This window comes from Camellia sinensis, chromosome 6 (assembly GCF_055761805.1).
Source record: "Camellia sinensis isolate YWXY chromosome 6, ASM5576180v1, whole genome shotgun sequence".
Lineage (NCBI taxonomy): Eukaryota > Viridiplantae > Streptophyta > Magnoliopsida > Ericales > Theaceae > Camellia > Camellia sinensis.
In genome coordinates, this window is record NC_138966.1 from 160,815,386 (window position 1) to 160,821,706 (window position 6,321).

Below are 6,321 nucleotides of genomic sequence, written 5' to 3' on the forward strand. Positions count from 1 at the left end.
CATTCTTCTTGTTTTGCTTCTTCATCATCTTCGACACAACCTCGCTGGAGCTATGACGTGTTCTTGAGTTTCAGAGGTGAAGATACCCGCAAAAACTTTACCGATCATCTCTACGAGGCCTTGGTTCGAGCTGGAATTTGCACCTTCAGGGATGATGATGAACTTCCAAGAGGACGTGAAATTTCTTCAGAGGTGCTAAAATCAATCGAAGAATCAAGGATCTCCATCATTGTTTTCTCAAGAAACTATGCTTGTTCGAGATGGTGCCTTGATGAGCTCGTGAAGATCATTGAATGCAAGAATACACTTGGACAATTAGTTCTCCCAATATTCTACGATGTCTGTCCATCTGATGTACGGAAACAAACAGGGTATTTTGGAGAAGCATTTGGAAGACATGAAAAGCGCTTTGTTGATGAGATGGAGAACGTGGAGGTGAGGAGAGCTGCCCTCTCTGAAGCTGCTAATTTATCAGGCTGGGATTTGCAAAATGTTGCTAATGGGTAATTTTTAACATTGTTTTAATTTTGCTGCTGCTGAGGCTATCAATTTTAATCTTTAACTAGAAAATCCTACCATGTTGATCCTTGTTGTTTTTACAATTGTCTATTTTAATATTTATTGAGAATTTAATTTATGGATTTGATTAAAAAATAAATAAATTTTTATGCGTATACATGTATATCTTTTATTAAAACTGACTTATAATCCTTTCGTCAATAATTTTATTTAGGTCTGTCTTGGTTATAAAAACGAAATGAGTGTTGTCCTCTTATTCATGCATTATATAATATTTACTCCAAAATCAAGTTCAAGGCCTGAAATATAATGCATACATACCAAATTGCATAGTACGTACACTTACATACTAGACTATATGCATACATATACAACTTATTTGTTTCATTGCACTATATTAAGTATAAATAGTTCACTTTGTAACTTCAAGATGTTTTGACACTACAAGAAAAAGCACCTTTGGCGACTAAATTTTTAGTTGTTAAAAGTTCATTTTTAGTCGCCAAAAGCCGACCTTATAGTTTCCCCGACTAAATTTTTTAGTCGCCAGCTTTGTCGCGAAAACACGGTCGGGAAAGGTATTGGCGACTAAAAAAGTTTTAGTCGGCAAAAAACACGTCTTTAGCGACCAAAATTTTGGTCGCCAATAGTCAATTAAACTTTTTAAAATTATACATTTACCAACTAATCTTTTAGTCGCCAATAGTCAAGGAATCGCCGACCAAACCTTTTAGTCGCCAAAAGTCGTTCCGTGAAAAAAAAGAAATACTAACTTTTCTTCCGCTGAGATTCAAACCACCAACCTCCAACATTCTAAATCTCAAGCAACACACTATCTCCACTATGCCTCTACAACACCACATGATTATATATGCAACATATATCATTTATATAGTATATTGACCCGTATTAATATAAAACTATATATATAAACATAATTATTTTTATTCAATATAATTTATGTAAAAAATAAATTATTTACTAAAAAAAAAAAGAGACCACTTTTGGCGACTAAATCTGTTTTTTAGTCGCCAATTCTATACTTTTGGTTACTAATTATTTTTTAGTCGCTAAAAAAATTAACTCCTGCCTAAAAATAACTACTTTTGGCAACTAAACTTATTTTAGTCGCCAAAAACCTCCACTTTTGGCAACTAAACTAAATTTTAGTCGCCAATTGTAGACTTTTAGCTACTAAATTTTTTTTAGTAGCCAAAAAGCTTCACTTTTGGCTACAAAATTTATTTTTGTCGGTAAAACACGTATAATCGGCGACCAAACTATTTTTTAGTCGCCAAAACCTATACTTTTGTCTACTAAATGTTTTTAGTCGCCAAAAACCTTCACTTTTGGCTAGTAAAATTTTTTTAGTCACTAAAACCCATATAATCGACGACCAAACTGATTTTTAGTCGCCAATACGTATACATTTGGCTACTAAATTGTTTTAGTCGCCAAAATTCCATTTTAGTCGCCGAAAATGCTACTTTCAGCGACGAAAGGGGATTTTTTAGTCGCCAATTCTTCTTTTTCTTGTAGTGTGAATTTTACATTTCTTAACTTCATATTGGGAGTGGGGTTTGTAAGGTCTCATATTTCCATAATGTATACTTACTTCAATTTTTATTTGGATCGAAATTGACAGGCATGAAGCAAAGTTCATCCGAAAAATTGTTAAAGAGGTTTTATGTGAACTGAAACATACATTCCTAAATGTTGCTGTGCACCCAGTTGGAATAGATTCTCATGTTAAACACATAAAGTCATTGTTGATCATTGGATCAGATGATGTTCCCATGATTGGGATATACGGCTTGGGTGGAATAGGCAAAACGACCATTGCAAAAGCTGTGTATAACCATATTTGCCTCCAATTTGAAGGGAGTTGTTTTCTTGCAAATGTTAGAGAATGTGCAGGACAATTCAATGGTCTATGTCAATTGCAAGAACAACTTCTCTTTCAATTATTAGGGATAAAGAATCTAAAGATTGGCAGTGCTGACAGAGGAATGAATTTGATAAAAGAAAGGCTCCACTCTAAAAGAGTTCTCATTGTTCTTGACGATGTGGATCAATTAAGTCAATTAAATACCTTGGCAAGAAATCGTGATTGGTTTGGTCCAGGAAGTAGAATCATCATAACAACTAGAGATGAGCACTTGTTGAAGGGACTGAAAGTTGATGAAAGATACATGGCTGAGGAATTGAATTACGAACAGTCTCTGCAGGCTTTCAGTTGGCATGCCTTTGGCAAAACCAATCCATTAGAAAATTATGTAGATCTTGCAAATGATATAGTACGTTATGCTAGTGGGCTGCCACTCGCACTTGAAGTTTTGGGTTCTTATTTGTTTGGAAGAAACATGGCAGAATAGAAAAGTGCATTTGATAAGTTACAACAAATTCCTCATGAGAAAATTCAGGAAAAACTTAGGATAAGTTTTGATGCACTACATAATAACATAAAGGATATCTTCCTTGATATTGCATTCTTTTTCATTTGAATGGACAAAGGCTATGTCATTACTATATTGAATGGTTGTGGTTTCTTCGCAGAAATTGGAATTAGCGAATTGATTAGTAAATGTTTACTGAGAATTAGTGAACACAATGGGCTGATGATGCATGATCTACTTAGGGATATGGGAAGGGAGATTGTTCGTGCAAAATATCCCAAGGAGCTTGAAAAGCGTAATAGATTGTGGTTTCATAAAGATGTATGCTATGCACTCAAAAAAAACAAGGTAAGAGTTGAATTGTAATTCTTTCTAGTGAGTTAGTAAGTTTTAGGCTTGGAATGCTAATTTCAGTTATTTTATAGTCTTTCTTCCTTTTAATTTTCCATTTTGTTTTTAAATATTACTATATTAGGGAACAGAAGTAGTTGAAGTTGTGATCCTGACTCTACCCATGTTAAAGAAGATACAATGGAGTAAGAAAGCATTTGTTGGGATGCCAAAGTTAAGACTGCTTCAAATAAATCATGTGCACCTCTGTGGAAATTTTGAACATCTATTTGAAGAGTTAAGGTGGCTCTGTTGGCAGTACTACCCATTGGAGTATTTATCATCCAATTTTCATCCAAAGAAACTTCTTGTTTTAGACATGCAATTCAGTAGATTTAAAACACTCTGGATAGATGGCAAGGTATGACATTCTTAGCAAATTCATTGTTGTTTGGGATTTGGATAAATTATATAGTGGATCATGATGAAAAAAAATTATGGTATATTTTTCTTTGTTTTTGCAGCACTTCAAGAGCTTGAAAATTCTAAATCTCAGTAATTCCAAATGCCTAACAAAAAGCCCTATCTTCTGTGCACTACCGATGCTCGATGAATTACTGCTTGAAAGTTGTACAGGTTTAATGGAGCTCCATGAATCAATTGGGCTTCTAGATAAACTTGTTCACTTGAATTTGAAAGATTGCATGAACCTCAAGTATCTTCCAGGCAGTAGCTGCAAGTTAAAGTCTGTTAAACATATAAATCTCACTGGTTGTGCGAAACTAGAGGAGTTTCCAGAGCACTTGGGACGTATGGAAAGCTTAACAGAGCTTCTTGCAGATGGAACAGCCATTAAACAACTACCTTTCTCTATTGGACTACTGAAGAATTTTAGGACGTTATCGTTGAAGGGATGTAATATGCAATTGACAACTAAATCCTGGTTTTCTCTCATTTCATCTTGGGCTTTACAGAAAAAAAAAATGCCGACTCCATAAGATTTTTACCATCATCTGTTTCAGGTTTGTGTTCCTTAACAAAGCTACATCTCAGTAATCGCAATCTGTCTGAAGGAGATTTTCCAGCTGATCTTGGGAGTTTATCCTCATTGCGAGTGTTGAAGTTGGATGGAAATAATTTTCGTAGCCTGCCATATGGTTTCAGTCATCTATCTAAGCTAGAAGACCTTGGGTTGGATAGCTACAGAAGTCTTCAATCTATTTCAGATCTTCCTCCTAATTTGTTGAACTTACATGCTTATAATTGTGCATCACTTCAAAACATATCCAATCTATCAAAATTGAAGAATCTAGTAATGTGGTTGAGTAACCCCCAATTTGAGCATATTCTCTCAAATCGTTATAATGATGGAATGGAAGATCCTCACTGTTTTCAAGGTGCACGAATCATTCCTTTGGACAGGCTCAACAATTTACAAAATCCCCTTCAGCTCTCTCTCTCTCTCTCTCTCTCTCTCTCTCTCAAGTGCAACAATTTAGCAAAAAAAATCTCTCTGAAAATTAAGTGAAATGTGTGATACCAAATTTGTTTTAGATGTGACCTATATAATTCCAAAGGAGGAGGGTTCCATCCCGTCCAGATTATATGGACTGGAGAACACTGTTTATGTTGCGGAATCAACCATGCGATTCGCCACAGGTTTCATTTTGATAATTCAAATCTTTCATTTTATTGGGCACTTTGTGTATATCATTCACACACAAAAAAAAAAAAAGATCGATTCGATAATCATAATATATTCAATTTATCAAATTTGTCACAAAAAAAAAATGACAATTGTGTTTTTAAAAATAAACAATGTATTTTTTTGGTGACAAATGCAATAAATTAAATAAGTTATGACTATTAAATCGACTTAATTTTTGTGTGAATGAAATAGATGAAGTGTCCAACAAAATGAATAGTTCAAATTATAGAAATGGAACCTGAGTTGGGTCCCATGGACATAAACAACACCAGTGGACTAGAGAGGAGTTGCCTATTAGAGATGGAAAATAATATCTTACTCTTACTGAATTTTTTACTTGAAAGATGTGGCAGTAACAATTTTGAAAATAGGATTCACTAGTTTTTTCACTATTTTTATTACTAGCTACATATTAGACGATTATATATCATATGTTTATATCATTTTTTTATGTCACCAACCTACTTGGAAAGATGTCATTTGTTTGCATTTAATTTGTTAATAATTATCTTTAAATAAGAGAATTAATCATAAGTATTCGTATAGACAGTGATACAAAATAATGACAAATAATCGGTCATATATAGCATTTCTCTATGACAATATGTTATTTGTTTTCATCTAGCACTCTACTAATTAGAAATTCATATGACAGCATCTTGTTGACAACACCTTCCTCATCAGCAACTCTTTCTATACCGGTGGTGACTTGAGCCATCGTTTCCTCCATCAAATAACAAGGTCTTCTTCAATATCCTTAGAAGTGCCAATACTACAAGGGGAAGATGACTACATTTCAGGGTTCACTTGGGAAGTTGTTTATTATAGATCTGGGCATAAAGAAAGTTGCTCCATGGAATTAGATGATTATCCACACGTCATTATTACTAATAAAATTAATGGCATCAATTTTACTTATACTCCATCCTTCTTCGGTATCCCTGAGAGTTGTGTAGATTATGTTTGGGAATGCCATATGGTTGTTAAAGATTATTTTGGGTATAGAATTAAAGGTGGTGAGCAATTGGAGATTTCTTTCATTATGCCGCCACCTATTAAAGTGAAGCAATGTGCAGTGGATCTGATTGTCTATTACCAGAGACACATCCCCTAATATGGATTGAGTAGGTACTAGAGGCCTCGTTCTATAGATGACGAAGGATGATCATGAAAATCATCACCAAAACATCAATTGTAATGGGTCATCTCACAGTTTCCTTTGAATAAATATAAATAAATTACAAATACATTTGCTTAAAATCTTTTGTACTTTTAAAATTATAAATATTCTATTGTCAAAATTTTTTATTTGAGTAATAAATAGAAAAAATAAAATTTATAGGGTGAAGCACTAATAAATTTCAAATA

General features: G+C 33.8%; 1 pseudogene across 1 annotated transcript; it reads left to right on the forward strand.

Annotated features, from left to right (window-relative positions):
- LOC114299889 (TMV resistance protein N-like) lies at positions 1 to 6,067 on the forward strand (annotated as a pseudogene). Its single transcript, XR_014333925.1, has 6 exons — positions 1 to 503; positions 2,165 to 3,263; positions 3,391 to 3,666; positions 3,770 to 4,642; positions 4,800 to 4,904; positions 5,715 to 6,067. The product of XR_014333925.1 is annotated as a TMV resistance protein N-like (transcript).
- Positions 6,068 to 6,321: the final 254 nt, after the last annotated feature.